The sequence below is a fragment of the Gobio gobio genome, assembly GCF_949357685.1.
Source record: "Gobio gobio genome assembly, chromosome: 1".
Classification (NCBI taxonomy): Eukaryota; Metazoa; Chordata; class Actinopteri; order Cypriniformes; family Gobionidae; genus Gobio; species Gobio gobio.
This window is the reverse complement of record NC_137097.1, coordinates 25,553,684-25,578,589: the sequence shown is the minus strand read 5'-3', so window position 1 is coordinate 25,578,589 and position 24,906 is coordinate 25,553,684. Positions and strand designations below refer to the sequence as shown.

Here is a 24,906-nt window from a genome sequence, read left to right as displayed (position 1 = left end):
GCGCGCGTGCTGTCAGCGGAGGCTCGAGCTGACCAGTCTTGGTGGGGACGACGGTCAGACTTATAAAATCCAAAAAACTGCCATACCGGCGAGCTGACTTGTTTTCTTGTTTTATCAACAATTTCCTTGCTAACTGCAGCACTCATTTTCCACTTATCACTCCACACCGGTTCTGTTTACTGAAGAATTAATCCAACACGAGACAACTATAATGCGCAACCAAACTTGATACAGTTACCTGATTGGCTGTTAGCCTGTCACTCCCTACATTGCTTGGTTCCAACAGAGTGAGTGCCTTTGTTTATGTAAACAAACTTGCTTCACAACCTCTGGTTTCTTCCGACGAAGAAAAACACAGCTGCTGCAATGCATTACAGGCTCGTCAAACACAAACTGAATGTAGCTTTTGGCCGCGCTATAACCGCTACTTGCTGGAAAAAGTATTTAGCTACTGGAAAAGCTACATTGTTTTAAAAGCAACTGAGCTACTGAAAAGATACTGAAAAATGTAGTTAAGTTAGTAGCGTTGCTACTTGTAGTTAGCTACTCCCCAACACTGTATATGTGGCATTATGCATCAGATATTTGTGAGATGAACAGAAATGGTAAATTGTTAAAAATATATTTCCCTTTGGAGAAAATGCATGCCGTTTTTACTACTGTAACCCAACTCTTACACTCTATACACTCTTGGCATCAATGCGTGATGATGAAAAAGATTTTGCTTAGCAATTTGAAACGATTCTTCAATTAAAACAAACTGTACGAATGGTTCAGTTTTCAATCCTGCTCATGTGGACCCACCGCTCCACATTTTGTATCTCTCTCTCTCTCACCACACTCAGTTCAGTTCATGGAGCTCTAACCTAATGACCTGATGATCTGAACCTGGGGCCTGTTTCATGAAACATGTTAACCAAATAAGCTAGGCTTATTTCAATTAGTCTGATTATTTTGAACCAAATCAACTGACAACAAATCAGACTCATGCCTAGTTCACACTGCCTGATTTTAGCCCCGATTTTGACTCGCCGACAGGTTTTGCGAAATCGCCAACATATGCCCGAAATCATAGGCAAATCGATGCTCGTGTACGCGAGTGACAATCACGCAGTGTGAATTATCAAAGACACGATCAGGGAGAATCGCAGATGAGTCGCCGATGTGATCGGTGTGACATCTCTTAATTTACTGCTACAAACTGATAACGGTCACATAGGTATGATTTAAACCATGACAAAGTAATTCCACTAATGCCTACATAATTTTCGAGTCTATTCAAAAGAATGTTGTGGTCGATAGTATCGAATGCAGCGCTAAGATTAAGTAACACTAATAGAGAGATACAGTACAACCACGATCGGATGATAAGAGTAAATCATTTGTAACTCTGATGAGAGCAGTCTCAGTACTATGATACGGTCTAAATCCTGACTGGAAATCCTCAGAAATACCATTTCTTTCTAAAAAAGGAGCATAATTGTGAAGACACTGCCTTTTCAAGTATTTTTGACAGAAAGGGTAGATTTGAGATTGGCCTGTAATTGACTAATTCTGTAGGATCAAGTTTTTAATAATAAAACCCGGTGCTTTCTAATAAATGGAACCAATTGCTGATGGATATGTTCTACTCTCCTGTTAAAAGAGAGCATGAAGGCTTCACACAACTCTGTAGAATACATATGAGAGTTAGAACAATCAGGTGACTTTAAAATAGTGTTAACCACAGAGAAAAGGGATTTTGTGTTTCCCACACCAGACCCAATTAAACTAGCATAATAATCTGATTTTGCAGTGGAAAGCGCAGTCTTATAAACTTGCATGTGATCAGCATACATATCTTTATGAACTTGAAGTCGAGTCTTGGCATATAGTCGTTCAAGTCGACGACCCTTGATTTTTAGCATTTCGGTGCTGAAGACCGAAAACATTCCCATGCAAGAGAATAGAGATATTCTGGCTGACTTCCGGAGCGAACGCTGGCGCTGTTAGCAGCCGCTGTTCCGAGAAGGTTTTTAGTTATTTGTATTATATCGTGTTTTATTTACCTGCACGGACTATTACACGTTTTGACGAGTTTTGGTGCAACCTGGAGATTGGGATTGGTGCAACCTAGGGAGATTGCAAATTAAAGATTGTTTGCAGCATTTCTGGACTATTGCTCACCTGAAATACCTGTATCGGGGCCTATCTGACTGCTTCTTTTCTCTATCATCCTGCTTAGCTGCAGTTATGATGATTGTCAAACTGCCTATATGGCTTGCAATTATGTGGATTATCTTCTGCTCAATTCTCCATCCTGTGTTTTCGCTCCATCAATATTCGGCAGCGGAATTGTTGCAGCTACGTGTGCATTATGATGAGCCCCCTTCTGCATTGTACCTGCACCAGGACATTGTTTTTATACCACGCCGCAAATATGTCCATCGTGGATCCCGCAGGAGTTTTAGAACGGTTTCTGCAAGTGAAATTCCATCGTTTTGGTCCTCGAGCCGTCGTCCTTCAAGGAAACATACCCGGACTGTCAATCACAGCATGTTAGCCAAGCTGACCAAGGCGACCAACACTAACAACGGTAAGAACGATCTTGCATTTGGACTTTGGAATATTCGATCAATTTCCGATAAAGGTCCTTTCATCTATGACTTGCTACTTGATCGTAAGTTTGATTTTCTTTGTCTAACTGAGACTTGGCAAAGAAGCAATGATGACTTTTTCCATTTTAATCATTCTGTTCCTCCTGGATATGCGTTTATCTGCAAACCACGTACTGCTGGTCGGGGTGGGGGGCTTGCAATACTCTACAAGGACAAATGGAAAATGACAACTCTCCCTGTAACGGAATATAATTCATTTGAATCTGTTGCTTTGCAAATTAATGGTTCTGTTCCTACGATTTTAGCTACTGTTTATAGGCCTCCGAAGGCCAATTCTATATTCCTACAGGAATTCGCCACATTTTTAACTTCTCTCTGTGCCATATCCCCCAATGTGGTTCTGGTTGGTGATTTTAATATTCATGTGGACAATGCAAATAATTTAACCTCAAAGGAGTTTTTATCATGTTTAGATAGTTTTGGATTACAGCAATTTGTTAATGTTCCAACTCATTCGAAAGGTCATACTCTTGATCTGGTCTGCTGTTCAGGTGTGATTCCTGGTAATTGCACTACCTCTGATTTATCACTGTCCGACCATTTGCTGGTGTCTTTCAATGTTTTTTTACCTGTGCATAAGCCTAAATCGAGTCGTACTATTACATTTCGTAACATTAAGAACGTTGATGTCTCATTTTTTAGAGAATGCCTTTCCACACTTTCAGATAAAGAATATTTGTGGACTATTGATGATTTAGTCAAGCATTATAATGATAGTCTTCAAACCATCCTTGATGCTTGTGCTCCACTGAAAACCAGGACTGTTTCGTTTGTCAACACTGCACCCTGGTTTACATCTGAACTCCGTCAGCTAAAAATCAAGGGTCGTCGACTTCATAAAGATATGTATGCTGATCACATGCAAGTTTATAAGACTGCGCTTTCCACTGCGAAATCAGATTATTATGCTAGTTTAATTGGGTCTGGTGTGGGAAACACAAAATCCCTTTTCTCTGTGGTTAACACTATTTTAAAGTCACCTGATTGTTCTAACTCTCATATGTATTCTACAGAGTTGTGTGAAGCCTTCATGCTCTCTTTTAACAAGAGAGTAGAACATATCCATCAGCAATTGGTTCCATTTATTAGTAATTGCAACACATTTAATTTAAGTCCCATGCCATTTTCATTATCTTCATTTTCTATTCCAACGGCCGAGGAAATTTGTTTTATTATTCAAAAATCTAAATCTGTTACATGCATACTGGATCCATTACCGACTCATTTGGTTAAAGCCGGTTTACCTTTTCTTTCCCCTTTAATTATTGATATCTGGTACTGTCCCTACTGCATTTAAAACTGCTGTGATAACACCCATTCTTAAGAAACCTGGGACAGACCCAAAGAATCTTGATAATTTTCGCCCTATTTCAAATTTACAGTTTCTGTCAAAAATTCTAGAAAAAATTGTTGCTCTCCAGCTCCATGAACACCTTTCTTCTAATGATTTATATGAGCAGTTCCAATCAGGTTATCGTTCTCATCATAGTGTTGAGACTGCACTTGTAAAGATCTCCAATGATCTATTACTAGCTGCTGATTCTGGTCTTTTATCGATACTTGTACTTCTCGATCTTAGTGCAGCATTCAATACCATTTCCCACAGAAATCTTTTAAGTAGATTGGAATCTATTGGTATGACTGGTATGGCTTTAAGTTGGTTTTGTTCTTATCTTAACGACCGCATTCAATTTGTGCAACTTAAACAGTTTAAATCAAAACCCACTTATGTTTCCTCTGGTGTGCCTCAGGGTTCTGTTTTGGGACCTCTTTTATTTATTATCTATCTTTTACCAATTGGCACTATTTTCAGGAAATATGGCATCCAATTTCACTGTTATGCTGATGACACCCAGCTTTATCTGTCTTCTAAACCTTCCTTAAAGTTTCCCCCATCTGCTCTTTTTGAATGTTTAGATGAATTAAAAATTTGGTTTTCAGGTAATTTTCTCAAGCTGAATAATAGTAAAACAGAGATTCTACTCATTGGATCAAAACATTCAATAGCTAAGTCAAACATTTCATCTGTTACAATAAATAACTGCTCTGTTCCTCTGTCTAATCATGTAAAAGTTTGGGTGTCATCCTTGACAGTACTCTGTCTTTTGAAGCACATATTAACAGTGTTACTCGTTCTGCATTCCATCATATTAGGAACATTAATCGGTTGCGTCCTGTTCTTTCACTCAAGAGTACTGCTACTCTTGTGCATGCTCTTGTAACATCACGAATTGACTACTGTAATGCCTTGTTTTATGGGCTTCCTTCAAAATCTGTTCACAAATTACAGTTAGTACAAAATGCAGCTGCTCGAGTTATTACCAGAACATCCATTTCAGAACATATTACTCCTGTTTTACAAAATTTGCATTGGCTTTTTGACCAATTTTTTTGTAAATTTCAAAATTTTACTTTTAACTTATAAAGCACTTAATAATTTGGCTCCTCCATATCTTGTCGATCTTCTGCATCTATACATACCTTCTCGTACTCTAAGATCTGCTTCTGCACTTTCACTTGTTCTTCCACGCACTAGGACAACTACTATGGGGTCACAAGCTTTTAGTTATGCGGCTCCTCATTTATGGAACTTGCTTCCTGTAGAAGTTCGTAACAGTACAAGTCTTCAGGTTTTCAAAACTCGTCTTAAAACTTATTTGTTTAGGCAGGCTTTTATGTGATTTTAATGTTATTGTCGTCAGTTCTGTATTGTCTGTATTGTTTGATGAAACTTTTATCTTTTGTGTGAACTTTGTAAGGTGTCCTTGAGTGTCATGAAAGGCGCCTATAAATAAAATGAATAATAATAATAATAATAATAATAATAATAATAAGTGGTTTAATAATGGCCTAATGACAAAGATGAATTAATGATATTAAGAAGAGGATCTTTTAATAGCCTAGTCGGTACTGGGTCGAGCATACATGTTGTTGATTTTGATGATTTAACGAGTTTAGCCAACTCTTCTTCTCCTATAGCAGTGAATGAGTGTAATTTTTCCTCAGTGACACTACAATGCTCTGTCTGATGTGATACCGTAGTAGACGGCTGCATGGTTACAATTTTCTTCCTAATATTATCAATCTTACAGTTCATAAAGTCATTACTGCTGTGCTGTTTACAACCATCAGAAGTTGAAGCTTTATTTTGGGTTAATTTAGCTTCGGTATCGAATAAATACCTAGGGTTGTGTTTGTTTTCTTCCAAGAGAGTCGAGAAATAAGCAGATCTAGCAGTTTTTACGGCCTTTCTGTATGCGATCATGTGCTCTTTCCACGAATTGCGAAAGACCTCTAGTTTTGTTTTCTTACAGCTGCGCTCCATTTTTCTGGCTGCTGTTTTAAGGGCCCGGGTGTGTTCGTTGTACCACGGCGTTGGACTATTTTCTTTAATCTTCTTTAAGTGCAGGGGAGCAACTGTGTCTAAAGTACTGGAAAAGAGAGAGTCAATAGTTATTCTACATCGAGTTATTCTAAGCTATCTGGGATGCTGAGGAGATGATACTGATTAGGAAGATTATTTAAAAAGCAATCTTTAGTGGCGGCAGTGAATGTCCTGCCATTTTTTAAACGAGGAGGCGGCTTTGCAGCCTTGGCTAAATTAAGTGTACATGATACTAGGTAATGATCTGAAATGTCATCGCTCTGGTGCAGAATTTCAACGGTATCAACATTTATTCCATGTGACAATATTAGGTCTAAAGTATGATTATGGCAATGAGTGGGTCCTGACACGTGTTGCCTAACTCCAATAGAGTTTAGTGTGTCTTTAAATGCTAATCCTAATGCGTCTTTTCCGTTGTCTACATGGATATTAAAATCACCAACAATTAGTAATTTATCTACGGCCAGAACTAACTCTTGATAAAGTCTGTATTATGCCCTGGTGGCCTGTATACAGTAGCTAACACAAATGTTAAACGGGTTTTATCATTTACACTACATAACGTTACATAAAGCACCAAAACTTCGAAGGAACTATATTTGAAACTAGACTTCTGAGTAATACTGAAGATATTATTATAAATTACAGCAACCCCTCCCCCTTTTACCTTTCAGACGCAGCTCGTGTTTATAACAATAATCTTGAGGGGTCCCTTACGAAACAAAAATTTATTGCAGTATATTGGAAAATATCATGTAATACATTAGGCAATATATTCCCATATATGGGATTTCATATTTATATTTTCGAATATATTGCAATATATTGAAAGCGGCAATCATTTGTATATTTTGCAATATACTGCAATATATTACATATATTGTATATATGTACCATTAATATATTAACAATATATTATAATATATTTCAAGTAATATATTGGTAAATATATTTTCCTTTCGTCAGGGGTGGACTCATTTAAAGTAATGTAGTCGTTGTTACAAACAGAGGTGACACGGAGAACAAAGGCAGGTGAAAGCAGAGTTTATTGCTGAACTAGGAAGTGAGCAGGTGCGGTGAGAATCAGAGAGAGTGTTTCTGGTTAATGCTGGATATGCTGGTGATTGATTGGAACACAGGAACAATGGATCGAAGGAGACGAGGACCAGGAGACAGGACAAGACGAGGAGACACTCAGGGTTCGTTGGAGATCAGGTTGGTATACAGGTGAGTCCGAGGAAGCAAGCATGTAGGGTCATGTGCAAACGATACCGGACAGTGACTGAGTGTGAGCGTGGTGCTTAAGTGCAGGTGGTCATTGCTGTGGTGATGACGTGCAGGTGTGTATGCTCAGTATTGCGACAGGGATCGTTGTGGTCGTGAGAGGGTGGAGCCTGGCGTGCTTGTAACAGTCGTCAGGTTTTATCTGTAATCATATCATTAACAATAATCGCTTTTGGGGAAAGGGATTGAATATTCAGCAACCCAAGCTTTATCAATTGTTCATCTGTATTATATCTGTTATTTATTGCTTGGACATCAATACAATTTTTACTGTTGAATGGTTTTTGATTGTTTTTTTGTATTTACTAATCCGGGAAACAGACACAGTCTCTATGTGATAATATCTAGGTGAAAGAGTCTCTATGTGCTGGGATTTATCTGACTCCGGTGACGTGAGACAGCTAGCAGACGGTCGGTTTAGCCAGTATGTCTGCTTCCTGACCTGGGCCATAGTGAGTCAAGGTTTAGCTCTAAAGGCCTGTACACATCGGGACGAATATCGCGCGCGTTTATCGCCAGCGTTTTTCGTGATGTTTTTCGGCGCGACTTGAGTGTTCACACCCAATCGATTTTCACTGGCGATGCGCCGAGTGAACGTGCACATTCAGTAGATAGCGCTCCCAGTACACAAGGTGGTGCTGCGGCACTTTACGCTTCTGACACTCGCTTGTCACACAGAAAAAGAAGAGAGACAGTATTTACGTGCTTGCCAAAACCAAAACCAATCACACACACTCTTTGCTAACTGGCAAGCAGCATTAGCAGCTCAACTTCTTCTTTGTCTACTTACTACTTCTTCATCGTATCAATGTGTGCTCGGCAAGACCGTTTTGTGCTTGAGCGCCACCAAGTCGTGTTTTACTGTCACTTCAGCAGCTCCAGGCACGTGAACAAAAGCACCGATCTCATTGGTCAGCCATGTTTTTAACGTGCCGCGTCAAAATAAAAGGCGTTTTTTAAAAATGACGCTTTTACGCCTGGCGTTTTGCGCGTCGGTGTGCACACTCACATTGGCGCCCTTTGTTTAGTCACGAGGCGATAAACGCGCGCGAAAATCGTCCCGTGTGAACAGGCCTTAAGTCTATGTGCCAAATTACTAGTGTTGGGGTAACAGCTTAGGACCCAGGACCAGTAGTGAAAAATGAAGACCAGGAGTCAGGAGTCAGATTAATTAAATACATTTTTACTGAAGAATAGTTTGCAGTTTCATCAGCAGAAGCCAGCCCAAGAGGAGTTTGTAGGCCGCCCTTCCTTCCAACAGTCTCCCCGCCTCCGTCTAACGTACATACAATTTTCTGAACAGTTATACTGTTTTCAAGGTCTAGACACGTCATTACTGCCATGTGGAATGATTCTGATTGGTTATAACAACATGCAACGTAAGCAACTTTCCACACGTAGACAGATAGAAGCATATATCACTAAAAATGCGTAGACTCGATGTCGCCCAGGCCCAGATTAGTCCACAGTGACCTCGGAGGTCATAGAAAAGACGCCTCCAAGTCTAGAATCGTCTGCCGAAAAGGACCATCTCCAATACTGGACCTGCACAGAATCATGAGAGACACACACACAATGCTCCAGAGAATAGCAGTTTCCCTCAAGGTCGGAACATCTTAACTAGCTATCAACAAAGCACTTCTCCAAAACATGCTGATACGAACTCTAAGTCAGAAGTGACTTTATTCTATTCTATAAAGAAAGAAAAGTATATCAAAGAGGTACATTTCTCTGAGTCCCCAAAGAGTCCCATAGCTGTGACATAGATGACCCCAGGGGTCACTTTAGTAAGACATACAGGGAGTACAGAATTATTAGGCACGTTGATTTTCTGATCATATTTTTTTTCCAGGCACATTTGACCAATTCCAAACCACAGTAATCCTAATAACTACTATTGATTTAGTATTTAATATTGTATAAGTGATATATTATTGTTCATGAAGGCTGGAAATGAAAATCACCTTATATTCAGGTGTGCAGAATTATTAGGCATGTTTTCTTTTACAGATAAATTGAGCCAAAAAATTTATTTAACTCAGACTGAAAAGTCAAAAAGTATTAAATGCCCATGAGAAGGATGCAATACTAATGCAATACTAGACATTGCAGTTAAGGCGTGACCATTGGACAGTGAAATGCTCGTTGGGTCAGCAGGATCTGACAAAAACAGGTGGTGAAGAAAAGACACCTGTTAACTGCAAAAGAATTAAGAATTAAGGTGAAGAATTAAGGGTGAAACCATCAGGAACCCTTTAGTCTCCAGCGCCACCATTTTCCAGAGCTGCAACCTACCTGGAGTCTCCAGAAGTGCAAGGTGTCAGGATCTCAGAGACTTCAGTTAGGTAAAGAATCCTAAAAAATGACCCCCACTAGATAAGAATCACAAGCTGAAGTGTTGTAAAATACATGAAGAAGTTTTTTTTATAGGCTTTATGGACAGATAGGTTGAGAGTGACACTTGAAGGACCAGCACCACATCCTCTAGTACCACTGTTTGAAGAATTCATCTTCCAGAATCTGGCAGTAAGTTTTGTGAGTTCATTTTAGTCCATCCTGAAGTCCGTTTTGCAGAGATGGACTAAAAATGAACTCCCAAAACGTACTGCCAGATTCTGGAAGATGAATTCTTCAAACAGTGGTACTAGAGGATGTGGTGCTGGTCCTTCAAGAGTCACTCTCAACCTGTCTGTCCATAAAGCCTATAAAAAAACCTTCTTCATGTATTTTACAACACTTCAGCTTGTGATTCTTATCTAGTGGGGGTCATTTTTTAGGATTCTTTACCTAACTGAAGTCTCTGAGATCCTGACACCTTGCACTTCTGGAGACTCCAGGTAGGTTGCAGCTTTGGAAAATGGTGGCGCTGGAGTCTAAAGGGTTCCTGATGGTTTCACCCTTAATTCTTCACCTTAATTCTTAATTCTTTTGCAGTTAACAGGTGTCTTTTCTTCACCACCTGTTTTTGTCAGATCCTGCTGACCCAACGAGCATTTCACTGTCCAATGGTCATGCCTTAACTGCAATGTCTGGAGGCTGGATTGCTGCTCCTGTGTGATCGATTGCTCGCTGATCGATTGCTCCTGTCTGCCTGCTGTGTCTGTTGCTCTGTAGCTGAAGTCTGTAGCTCTGTAGAGCCTTGCTTACGTTTGAATCTTTATTTTGATATTTCCTCTTTCTTCTACTGCTAAATATAACTTACTCATCACCATACATTGTTTAAAAATTGCCTATCACGTTAAATTTGACATCGCTAGCTTTTAATCTAAATCACCATCACACGTTAGCATTTTGCTAGCCTGTTAGCTTGTTATCTCTGCACCCGGGCCTCCCTTTTTCTGAGTTCATAACTTGGATTAGTAAATTGTGTCCAGCAAACGATTGTGGTAAGTGGTAAATTGGATTAATCAACAAACACGGTAAGTCATGTCTTCTCCTGTCATTATCACCTGCAGTGCATGCCACATGTTCAGTATAGGCTTCTCCGCTGGCGAAAAGGGCTTCACATGTGATAAATGTAAGGAGATAGTTAGGCTGACGGAGAAGATTTCAGAATTAGAAACACGCATCCATACTTTATCTGAGAGTAGTGAGGATGTAACAGCTTTAGACACTGATTTGGATGCGAATAGCTTAGTGAACTCTGTACATTCTTCGGTTCCGGCTGCAGGGCCCTCGCAGCAGGGAAACTGGGTAACAGTGAGGCAGCATAGTCGCAGACCAAAGAACCGCTTTTCCGTTCCGGTTAGAACATCAAACAGGTTCTCCCCTCTCAGTGAAGCACCCACTGAGTATCCTGTTGAAAGTGCCCTAGTCATTGGCGATTCTATTACACGGAACGTGAAGATAGAGACACCAGCTACCATAGTCACTTGTTTACCGGGAGCCAGAGCACCTGACATCAAAGCAAATTTAAAAGTGCTGGCTAAAGCTAATCGTAAATTCTCTAAGATTATTATTCACGTCGGCACTAATGATGTTCGACTTCGCCAGTCGGAGATCACCAAAATTAACATTAAAGAGGTGTGTGAACTCGCTAGTACGATGTCTGAGGCTGTTTTTTGTTCTGGACCGCTCCCGGTAAAAAGGAGTGATGAGATAGTTAGCAGACTATCATCACTCAATGGCTGGTTGTCTAAGTGGTGTCTGCAAAATAACATAGGGTTCATAGACAATTGGAAAAGTTTTTGGGGCAGACCTGACCTGTTGAAGAAGGATGGCATCCATCCCTCTTGGGGTGGTGCCGCTCTTCTCTCTAGTAATCTGGCACATAGTCTTAGAGCTAAACCTTGACTCACTAGGGCCCAGGTCAGGAAGCAGACAAACTGGCTAAACCGACCGTCTGCTAGCTGTCTCACGTTACCGGAGTCAGATAAATCCCAGCACATAGAGACTCTTTCACCTAGATATTATCATATAGAGACTGTGTCTGTTCCCCGAATTAGTAAATACAAAAAAACATCAAAACCATTCAACAGTAAAAATTTAATTGACGTCCAACAAATAAACAAAATATATAATACAGATGAACAATTGATAAAGCTTGGGTTGCTGAATATTAGATCCCTTTCCCCAAAAGCGCTTATTGTTAATGATATTATTACAGATAATAATCTAGATGTGCTCTGTTTGACAGAAACCTGGCTAAAACCTGACGACTACATTACCTTAAATGAGTCCACCCCCCAAGATTATTGTTATAAACATGAGCCGCGTCTGAAAGGTAAAGGGGGAGGGGTCGCTGTAATTTATAATAATATCTTCAGTATTACTCAGAAGTCTAGTTTCAAATATAATTCCTTCGAAGTTTTGGTGCTTTATGTAACGCTATGTAGTGTACATGATAAAACCCGTTCAACATTTGTGTTAGCTACTGTATACAGGCCACCTGGGCATAATACAGACTTTATCAAAGAATTTGCTGATTTTCTATCAGAGTTAGTACTGGCCGTAGATAAAGTACTAATTGTTGGTGATTTTAATATCCATGTTGACAACGGAAAAGACGTATTGGGATTAGCATTTAAAGACACACTAAACTCTATTGGAGTTAGGCAACACGTGTCAGGAGCCACTCATCGCCATAATCATACTTTAGACCTAATATTGTCACATGGAATAAATGTTGATACCGTTGAAATTCTGCAGCAGAGCGATGACATCTCAGATCATTACTTAGTATCATGTATACTTAATTTAGCTAAGGTTGCAAAGCCGCCCCCTCGCTTTAAAAATGGCAGGACAATCACTGCCGCTACTAAAGATTGCTTTTTAAATAATCTCCCTCATCAGTATCATCTGCTCAGCATCCCAGATAGTATAGAAGAACTCGATGTTGCAACAGAAACTATTGACTCTCTCTTTTGCAGTACTTTAGACACAGTTGCTCCTCTGCGCTTAAAGAAGATTAAAGAAAATAGTCCAACGCCGTGGTACAACGAGCACACCCGGGCCCTTAAAACAGCAGCCAGAAAAATGGAGCGCAGCTGGAAGAAAACAAAATTAGAGGTATTTCGTAATTCGTGGAAAGAGCACATGATCACATACAGAAAGGCTGTAAAAACTGCTAGATCTGCTTATTTCTCAACTCTCTTGGAAGAAAACAAACACAACCCAAGGTATTTATTCGATACAGTGGCTAAATTAACCAAAAATAAAGCTTCAACTTCTGATGATTGTAAACAGCACAGCAGTAATGACTTTATGAACTTCTTCACATGTAAGATTGATAATATTAGGAAAAAATTTTTAACCATGCAGCCGTCTAATACAGCATCACATCAGACAGAGCATTGTAGTGTCACTGAGGAAAAATTACACTCATTCACTGCTATAGGAGAAGAAGAATTGGCTAAACTCGTTAAATCATCAAAATCGACAACATGTATGCTCGACCCTATACCAACTAGGCTATTAAAAGAGATGCTACCAGAGGTCATAGATCCTCTTCTTAATATCATTAATTCATCTTTGTCATTAGGATATGTACCGAAAACTTTTAAGTTGGCAATTATTAAACCACTTATTAAAAAACCGCAACTTGATCCTACAGATTTAGTCAATTATAGACCAATCTCAAATCTACCCTTTCTGTCAAAAATACTTGAAAAGGCAGTGTCTTCACAATTATGTTCCTTTTTAGAAAGAAATGGTATCTGTGAGGATTTCCAGTCAGGATTTAGACCGTATCATAGCACTGAGACTGCTCTCGTCAGAGTTACAAATGATTTGCTCTTATCATCCGATCGTGGCTGTATCTCTCTATTAGTGTTACTCGATCTTAGCGCTGCATTTGATACTATCGACCACAACATTCTTTTGAATAGACTCGAAAATTATGTAGGTATTAGTGGAATTGCATTATCATGGTTTAAATCATACCTATGCGACCGTTATCAGTTTGTAGTAGTAAATGAAGATATGTCACACCGATCGCAAGTTCAGTATGGAGTACCGCAAGGCTCAGTGCTAGGACCGCTACTCTTCACCCTGTACATGCTACCACTGGGAGATATCATTAGGAAGCATGGCGTTAGTTTTCATTGTTATGCTGACGATACTCAGCTCTATATTTCTTCACGCCCTAAAGAAACTTACCAATTCACAAGATTAACGGAATGCATAGCTGATATAAAACATTGGATGACTGGTAATTTCCTGCAACTCAATTCAGAAAAAACTGAATTTTTAATTATTGGACAAAAAAGCTCCAAAAGTAGTAACCTAGAATACTGTCTAACACTTGATGGCTGTTCTGTCAAGTCCTCGTCGTCAGTGAGGAACCTGGGTGTGCTCTTTGATACCAATCTTTCGTTTGAGAGCCACGTTTCTAGCATCTGTAAAACTGCTTTCTACCATCTTAAAAATATATCTAAATTACGGCACATGCTCTCAATGCAAAATGCTGAACAGTTAGTTCATGCGTTCATGACCTCAAGGTTAGATTATTGTAATGCTCTACTGGGTGGTTGCCCTGCTCGCTTAATAAATAAACTCCAGCTGGTCCAAAACGCAGCAGCTCGAGTTCTTACTAGAACCAGGAAGTATGACCATATTAGCCCAGTTCTGTCAACACTGCACTGGCTGCCTATTAAACATCACATAAATTTTAAAATCTTACTTATTACTTACAAAGCACTAAATGGTTTAGCTCCCCAATACTTGAGCGAGCTCTTAACATATTATACTCCATCACGTCTACTGCGGTCTCAAAATTCTGGCCAGTTGATCATACCGAGAATATCCAAATCAACTGCAGGCGGTCGATCGTTTTCCTATTTAGCACCTAAACTCTGGAACAGTCTTCCTAACATTGTTCGGGAAGCAGACACACTCTGTCAGTTTAAATCTAGACTAAAAACACATCTCTTTACTGTGGCATACACATAAAACACTTTTTCAATGAAATGATTGTTAGGCTGCATTAACTAGGTCAGCCGGAACCGGGAACACTTCCCATAACACCTGATGTACTCGTTACATCATCAGAAGAATGGCATCTACGCTAATGTTAGTCTCTCTGTTTTATCCCGAGGTTTACTGCAGTCAGCTGGATCCGGGCCGTATCCAGATCAGATGGTGGACCTGCGCCCAGAGAAGACCAACACAGGACCCCGAAGTGTCTGGGAGACCGTGATTAGACTCCCCCTGAAACTGCCTCATCGACACGGCATCTCAATAAACCCGTCTCCTGCGTGTTGCCTCCGATCATTCGAATATTGCACTTTAATAATTATTTAATCAACATCATCCTCAATAAACCCGTCTCCAGCATGTTGCCCCCGGTCCCTCGAATATTCTGATCTATTATGACCTCCGAGCTGTAAAACTGCCAGAATAATAATAATAATACGCTGTTTGTTAATTGGCCAGAGGAGAACTGGCACCCCGACTGAGCCTGGTTTCTCCCAAGGTTTATTTTTCTCCATTAGGTCACCTAATGGGGTTTTGGTTTCCTTGCCACTGTTGCCTCTGGCTTGGCGTGCTCAGTTGGGGACACTAAATTTTTCAACTAAACATCGAAATACATCTAAATAATAAACTAAATTAACCATTTAAACTAAATTACTGATCAAATTATTAATCTAAAGCCCACACTGTCACTGTATGATACTTGAAATTTTTCCAGAATGGCTATACAGCTGAATAAAATTATGCTGCATTATTTTCCTGTTTAACACTGTAAAGCTGCTTTGAAACAATCTACATTGTTAAAAGCGCTATATAAATAAAGTTGACTTGACAACAGAGGTGGGTAGTAACGAATTACATTTACTTCGTTACATTTACTTGAGTAAATATTTTGGGTAACTTGTACTTTTAGAGTAGATTTAAAGATGGGTACTTTTACTCTTACTCAAGTAAATTTTTTGTGAAAAAACTGTACTTTTACTTAGTTACACTCGGTGGCGTTCCTCCGTTACTGTCAAATGGTAATAATTATATTATATATATTAAAATAAGTGAATATGACTTTCGCAAGTCTCGCGAAACGTTGGAGAGGCTGCTTCGCGAGAGGTTGCTACGGATCACCCGCTTATAATTAGCGCGCGTTTAGTCGGAAGATGATGGCCGAAGCAGAGGAAGATGTGTGTGAGCTACGGGAGGCAGATTGCCCGTGGCCTCAAGTTCAGTCTATGTTTTCACTCCAAGATGTCAAAAAGAATAGTTTCATAATGCGATGCATGCTCTGTGCACCAAAACGAACTGACATCTCTCAGCATACAAGAATTCCACCCTGAAAAGAACATGTAGCGGTAAGTGTCACAATGATGCCTATATTTGAACACTATTAACGGTCATTTGGTAACTATGGGAAATTTTCCCTTATTATAAAACTATTTCACACACTGTCCGAGTGTTTTCCACATATGCGCTCGTGTAAGCAATGACAAATCGTTTGAATCCTCCAAACAACACACGTCCACGAACAAACGTTCACATCTTCACATTTACATATCCTTTTCTTCACAAAACGAAACAAATTGAACAGCCTAATGTGACGTCTTGCATTTATACACAAATCCGGACAGAAACCTGTCTGAAGTGTAGAAAATGCATACAAATAAAAACGGTATTGTATTTTATTCCTACCTAAAGAATAGCCTATAAAAATATAAGAACAAAGTATGTTTTAAGAAGAGCTCTAGTTAGCCCAGCACACCATTAATTTACACTGTTTAACCATTAATCACACACACACACACACACACACACACCCAGATAGCAATGAGTCGGCGGACCACCGGCGGTGATCCGGCGGCTGTAGAAGCGTCAGAATTGCGTAATCGCAAACACGTTTGACGGCGCACCGCCGGCGGCAGCCGCTTTTTAAAAGCGGCAGCCGGCTTCCTACCGCCTTCGTACCGCCGCCGGCCCGCAGGCAAACCGCCGTTCCGCCGCCTTTATACCAAAAGGCGGCCCGTCGGAGGCAAACGCTATTTTCGAGCGATCTGCCTCCGCTTATTGTGTAATAAATATATATATTTATTATTCATATATTTGTAACATGCAGTTTATGATGGATAATAATTGAACAAACCAGATAAATTCCCATTTGGCATTTTTATTCCACATTTCAAAGTACATTAACTGTCAATGATACAAGATAATATAAATGAAATATAACAGACAATAAATAAGCTTAAATAGGCCTATAAATAACAAAACATTTTTACTAAAGAACCTGCATGTTTCCAATTAAATTTTGGTTTAAAAAAAAAAAAAAAAAAAAAAACAGCCTTACAAGCAAATTATAACACTTACAATATTTGTTAATAACAAATAGGTCAGCTCTGGGATGAAAAGAATTACCATTAAATATTATATCAAATAATGAGGATATTTGGTACCAAAGAATGTGCAGGATACCAAATAAATCGAGGTATAACATCACATTTAACAAGCCATTTCTAACAATAGGATAAATGGTAATAATTTAGAGTAAAGCTCTGGAGAAGAATAGAACAGTAGTAGAACAGAACATTATAACAAGCCTGACTATGGGTTCTCCGGTTCTCCCCGACCTCCAGAATGAGGCAGCGCAAATTGGCTTATCTTCAGTGATTTCTTGTGCGCCTATATAAAGGACAAACAACCTCGCCATCCCATATCTATCCAAGGAGCTGCCTTCAAGGCAGGGTCACAGGGAATAAAAAAAAAGTAATTTCCACAGTGAACAGTGTGGATTGGGTGAGTGTAGCCTGAAACTTCTGGCTTCTTTAGGGGTCTTGATGTTACTGACTGCAGGATAAAGAAAGGGTTCCAGGTGTCAGTAGTCAGCCTAGGTATAAGAGGTCGGCTGTGGGTCCCTCTCAGCTGTGCGGCGTCTTTTTCCGCCTTCACGATCAGATGCTCCTTTCAGGTAACGCATAACGTTAACCTGGACTGCCTCATCAGTGGCATCCTGGGTTGCCGGGTTCTTCCGGATGGCTCCTGTAGAAAATACAGATCTTTCATTCCATGTGAATGTCATAAGGCCACACACATCTACTTAAATATATAACAAATTTATATATTTATATATATTACTTTGAACAATGGTCTTCAGGAACATGTCTCTAAAACATGCTTTATCCCCTACACCCGTCCAGGTTGTATTAATGGAAAGGTGATTAGAGAAGATACTCTGAAGTATTCGCCACACGGTTGTCTTTAGGTCCCTCCCACATTTGATTGCCAAAAACCGAAGCTGAAAATACAAAAAAGTGTTACAAATTACATATCTCTGAAGCTTCTCATACATAAATATAAAAATGTGACAGGCTGTGGATTCAGACTGTAGAATATGCAGTGTACAATCTTAAATTTTACTTTTTAGATTACCCTACAGCATTATAAACAAAATCAGCACACTTACAAATCGTTCCTGGAGCTCTTTATCCTGCCTCAAACTGTTGTCAAGCAACGCCAAATGGGTTGTCTAGGGGGAGTAACAGACCCCCTGGCAGGGATAACTCTCCAAAAGACACATTGGCACTGAAATGTTGCCGCATAGTGTCCATTTTGTTGTCCATGCTACGCACAACATCGCCAAACTCTCCAAGACGTCGCAGCATTAGGGTCTGATCTGCACCTACAGGGGTTCACAGAATAAAAGAATAAAGCAGTCAGTCCTGGTCCCTCAACTACTAAACTATGACATTTACAACTAGGTCTACTACATGTACAGGTGGCCCCAGTGGGAATTAAACCAACAACCACAGGTGTTGTTTGCAAGTTGTACCTGATTGCCCAGTACGAGCAAACGTCATCAACATTGTTTCACTTGCTTCACCTGCTCTTGAAGTGAGCCGCTGCCATCCGAAGCTACAAAATGAAAGGCATTTGGTAATTTTGGACCTACATCACAGTCAAAAAAGTAAAATTTAAGAAAGAGTGCATGTTCTCACTTGCTTGTGCATTGCTTTCCCTCAGGGCTTGGTTCTCATTCTGGAAATCTACATAAAAAATATTTTATTTTAATTATATATATATATATATATAAATAAAACAACAACTACAGGCACAATTTTCCATACTGTTAAAGTTTCCAACATCTGCAATTTCCTGTTTGTCCATCTCAACTCCTTTCAATATTCTTCTCCTTATAGCCCAGTAACTAGACATTGTGACTAACAATTTATTTACCTTGAAAGCCGAAACGATTGTCCAACAGTAGGTCTCTTGGATGAAGATAACCGATTGTGCTCTGGTCAAGGTATCTGCAAGAAAATGTGAACAAAACCGCATTGTTAACGTTATATACAGAATATACAGTAGCTATGCTGTGGGGGGAAAAACTGGTCAGCCAAATGTGGAACAGTAAAATGTATTCATTCAGTGTAGTGATTCAAGTAAACTGCATTGTCCTCAAACATAAAAAGTACAGCAGTTCAGAGAAATAACTCATAAATGACCTTAAATGCTAGAAGAACAGTAGCAACACAGCACATGTTAGCTAACACTTGCTAAAACTGACCTAGCAGCATGCTTGTTCGGACTAACAAAATAATTTAAATAACCTATATACATCATTCTGTTTTGTTAGAAAACACCAAAAGTTAAACTTAAGTCTTTCTAGATGTAAAGCTTTGGCTAACTTACCTACAGTAGCTAGATACATTTTAACATGTAGAACATGCTTGAACTCAGTGTGTAAAAAAGGCGAAACAGCACGTGTTAGCTAACACTGTGCATTGTGCACTATATCAGCGTGCGTGTCTGAACAAACTAATTAAAACAACCTACCGGTATATACATCAAAAATGAACATAATATTGTGTGACACAAAAAGGAAACATGTACTTACTTAAACGCTCGTAGTCGAGGATATTTTCTGATCTCCTCTCTTCAAATACTAAAACCATGTGATGAGCGGCAGCTGTTGGTAAATCTGTATGTTTTACCGGTTTGTCTTCCGCCTTTTTTAGGTATACTGCCCCTCTCGGCCGGTGGAGGTACTTCTCTGTTTTTTTTTATTTTATTTTTATTTAAATTAGTACATGTATAGACAAGTACAATACAAAAAGTACAATGAGAGAAAAATAAAAATAATAAAGCATTGTGGTACAGTTCCGAATATGTAGAACAAAGAATAACAACAAATGTAACTGTATATAAAATAAATAATAAAAATAAGAATTCTGAGATAGAAAATACTTTATAATATTAAGGCAGTCACATGAAATTGAAAAGCTTTCAGGTTTCTGTTTTTGTAAGCTTTTTGTTTTGCGACCTCATGTTTGAGAGGGTTTCAAAGTTGTAAAAATCAGCTTTATAAGAGGTAATATTAGAGGGCTTCTTTTGAGTTATTCTTGTCTTATGAATGTAGAATTTTTCCTAAATAATTAATAATATATTTTTGTTTTTCAGAAAAATATGGGTTTTGAAAACAAAGTAAAATGTCATGAAGTTAGTTCTAATTTTTTGTCATGTCTATTTTAAAGTCAGTCCAAAAAGAAATAGAAAAAAGGGCAATACAAAAATAAGTGTTATCCTAAAATGAACTTTCAAACTTTCTTAACCCTCCTATTATGCTAAAAAAAAAAAAAAGTATTACATTCATGGGTCAAATTGACCAACACTGTTTAAACACACTCGACATGCAAATAATCAAGTGAAAATTTAAATGTAATTTCCTAAACCTAACCTTATCATGGAATCAAGAGTCAAGAATCTGTTATAAACCCTAATGGCTTTGGAGCAAAAAAAACTAATATTTGATATAAATCACATATAGGCTATTATGATTTTATAATCGCTTCAAATGTGAGAACTAGTTAAAATGCTGTCAGTTCCACTCTATTTCCCAACAAGCCAAACATAGCCAACGTGGCTGGTCGAATTTGAGAGTAGAAATCCTTGTATTTCACAGCGGCTTGCCGCCAGCCGGCCGCGGTCCATTAGGCGGAGGCAACCGCCAGAGAAAATGAAGCCGGCGGCCCGCCGGCTAGTCGGCCGCGGCATCTCGCAAGAAATGGGAGTGACGTATTCGGCGGCAAACGTTTCATCACCGCCAGCGGGACGCACCTATAGCCGACAGCTTAGGGCCGGCGGCAAAAAGAAGCCGTGCCGATATTTTTTGCTATCTGGGTATATATATATATATATATATATATATATATATATATATATATATATATATATATATATATATATATATATATATATATATATATATAAGGTTCATTAGCTTACATTAGTTAACATGAACTAATAATGAACTGCACTTATAAAGCACTTACTTATCTTTATGTTAATTTAAACATTTACTAATGCATTATTCAAATATTGTTAACATTAGTCAATGCACTGTGAACTAACATGAATAAACCATGAACAGCTAGATTTTTATGAACTAACGTTGACAAATATTAACTAATGCTGAACAGAGGTGTTGTTCATGGTTAGTTCATCTTATAATACATTAACTAATGTTATCTAATACAACCTTATTGTAAAGTGTTACAGAGAGGTGTGTGAAAGCTCTCCAAGTAGCCTGAAATTCAGGGTTTTCGCTTCTTATCAATCAGATTGACAGTAACTAGTAACTAACTACTTGAGTAGTTTTCTCATCGAATACTTTTTTACTCTTACTCAAGTAAATATTACGATTGCTACTTTTACTTTTACTTGAGTAAATATTTCCGTAAGTACTTGTACTTTTACTTGAGTACAGATTTTGGCTACTCTACCCACCTCTGCTTGACAATGTCTAGTATTGCATTAGTATTGCATCCTTCTCATGGGCATTTCATATTTTTTGACTTTTCAGTCTGAGTTAAATCTCTTTTTTGGCTCAATTTATCTGTAAAAGAAAACATGGCTAATAATTCTGCACACCTGAATATAAGGTGATTTTCATTTCCAGCCTTCATGAACAATTATATATCACTTATACATTATTAAATACTAAATCAATAGTAGTTATTAGGATTACTGTGGTTTGGAATTGGTCAAATGTGCCTGGAAAAAAAATATGATCAGAAAATCAACGTGCCTAATAATTCTGCACTCCCTGTACAGTTAACACATGCTGAGCACTCTTCACTACCTGGAGTGTTATTACAACACCAAGGACATTTGCCTGTCAGCACATCTTGACACAGACTCAGAGCAGCACCTAAAAAAATGTGGATTCAAAAGCACACAGTAACTAAATCACTACAATATCCAAAATCACTCCTTGAATATAGAGAGCTGATTTATCAAATGTAGGAAATGGTTATAACTTGATTATCATTAATTCTTATTTTAATATTGAACATAAAATCATTCTTGAAGGATATGCGTCTGATGAAGAGACAAGTGATGTTTGGCTTGACCCTTGACCCTTCACTAGAGAGAAGAGCGGAACCACCCCATGAGGGATGGATGCCATCCTTCTTCAACAGGTCAGGTCTGCCCCAAAAGCTTTTCCAATTGTCTATGAAACCTATGTTATTTTGCGGACACCACTTAGACAACCAGCCATTGAGTGATGATAGTCTGCTAACTATCTCATCACTCCTTTTAACAGGGAGCAATAAACAGCCTCTGACATCGTACTAGCGAGTGTTAAGACAATATTCGTTGTTACCGCTGTGGATACTACCCATCAATTGTCATAGCAGACACCAACTGGAAAGTTGCATTCGATTTACCAGGTGAGTGTAAAATCTGAACAAAACAAAAAAACTCAATATGTATGCATTAAACATGACACACACACATTCACATACAAATTGTCACTACTCCTATTTACCTTTCCAGTCAATCTCATGAGACGTCCAGATTAATGTGGCTGCAAGATGGGAGAACCTAGAAAAGGAGATCATTGCTACTGGATTTTGTGACGGTAGCCATGAAAATACCCTGTTTAATTATAGTAATGATTTTAATGATAAATATAGCTGCAAGCAGCCATTATCGGGGCCAAGCGCAAATAAGAAGACAAGACATGCCAATGTGCAATTAAAGACCTATTAAGGTGATTTTAGGCAAAATAGCTGTAAAATGATAAATACAGTCAATAATAATGATTTAATGATTTATCACTTTCAACCAATAGGTGGCACAGTTACGAAATTGATGTGGTGTGGTCAGAATAAGGGAACAATGACACATGCAAAGATTGGTGTCAATATATCAAAGCAGGGTGTCAATAAAGTGTCAATATGTCATTGCAGAGATATAGCCTCAAGAGGCCTTTTCATTATAAGTATGGACCACATGGCGGTGCTGTTTTGAAACCTTTTAAGTAGCTTAAAGGCATGGTTGATACACCAATTCATTTGTAAAGCATAGCATTTTATATCATAATTCTGCATTGTAGTCAATGGAAATTTCATGTTTTGTTCTATTATAGCGCCACCAAGAGGCACAATCCTACCATTTTTTTAATGTGTCCTCGGAGTGAGCCCATACATGTGTGTGTCGATTTTGGTGAAAATATCTCATTTCGTTTTGGAGTTATAGACATTTATAAGAAAAAACACATGAAAAATGACTGACACCTGACTTTGATTGGATTTTACACCCCCTTACTATCAATATTTTGACATTTGGGTATTTACATAATGCTACCGACCTATATTTTCGAACTTCTGATGCTGGTTTCGTCTCGATCAGAAACGAATTGCATTGACATTCACAGGCTTCATTGCACAGGATATGCTGTAAGACAGGGGTTCTCAACCTTGGTCCTCGAGGCCCACTGTCCTGCAGAGTTTAGCTCCAACCTTGATCAAACTCACCTGCTTGCAGCTTTCTAGTAATCCTGAAGAGCTTAATTATCTGGTTCAGGCGTGTTTGATTAGGGTTGGAGCTAAACTCTGCAGGACAGTGGTCCTCAAGGACCAGGGTTGAGAACCCCTGCTGTAAGAAACGTGCACTTTGCTTGATTTCACGCTTACAGTGTGTTCTCGCCTGCCAGTATTTTCCTTAAGGGATAGTTCATCCAAAAACGAAATTTTTATCTGCTTACTCCCAGGGCATCCAAGATGTAGGTGTCTTTGTTTCTTGAGTAGAAATTAATATTTGTAACTCCAACCGTTGCCGTGTGATAGTCCTATAATGCATATCAATGGGGATATTTTAGAGTATGAGAGCAATGAGAGTAAAAACACAGACATACGAATCCATATTTAACCATGCGGCTCGTGGCGACACATTGATAAGACATGAAACGATTGGTTTCTGCGAGAAACCGAACAGTATTTATGTTATTTTTTTTACCTCTTATCAGACGATTGTCATCTAGTATTCCCAGCACCATAACTTCCGGCGAATAAGGTCAAAATACTGGCGTGATCAAAGATATATATACGTAGATTCCTCATTTGACCGATCCGCGCAGGCACTAATGAGGAATCTATATATATATATCTATGATCGCACTGGTATTTTGCATGTATTTTGACCTTATTCACCGGAAGTGATGGCGTGGTAGATGGCTGATGCAGAGCCATAGAAAAAATTAAATACATTTTTAAATATGGATTTTTTTTTTACACAAACATATCGATTCGCTTCAGAAGGCCTTTATTAACACCCCAGAGCCGCGTGGAGCACGTTATTTGACAGACAAATGCGTTTTTCATGGACTTCTAAAACGGAGCAACTATTACTGCAGTTATAAAGCTTGGATTAGCCAGAACATTTGTAATATAACTCAGATTTTCTTCGTCTGAAAGAAGAAAGTCATATACACCTCGGATGACTTGAGGGTGAGTAATTAATGGGCTAATTTTCATTTTTGGGTGAACTATCCCTTTACAAATGCTCTACAAAGGCTCAATTTATGTCGTTTGGAGTTCAGTGTGCTTATATATTACAAATAGTAAACTCACTGACAGAAGGCTTTCCGTTTCAAATGCTTTGTGAAGAGTGCTCACGCACGCGGCTGTGCGCGTCTCAAAATGCTTTTATGACGTAAAATGAATGTAAACACCGTCAGTAATGTCTTAATGAATTAAACAGACAGGGCAAACCACATCTTATATTTCAAAAGAGATCTGTGCATTAGTGGAAATAAGGAAAAAGTTCAAGAATCGGATTGTGAGGTGCCAAAAGATTTCCATCATTACTATACACTGATGATGAATTGTTGAATAATACAGA

General features: G+C 38.8%; 1 long non-coding RNA gene across 1 annotated transcript; it reads right to left on the bottom strand.

Moving 5' to 3' along the window:
* Nucleotides 1-17,870: 17,870 nt before the first annotated feature.
* LOC307128815 lies at nucleotides 17,871-18,625 on the bottom strand. Its single transcript, XR_013816809.1, has 3 exons — nucleotides 18,551-18,625; nucleotides 18,185-18,400; nucleotides 17,871-18,016 (listed from the first exon to the last, which is right to left on the bottom strand). It is a non-coding gene; the product is annotated as an uncharacterized lncRNA (long non-coding RNA).
* Nucleotides 18,626-24,906: the final 6,281 nt, after the last annotated feature.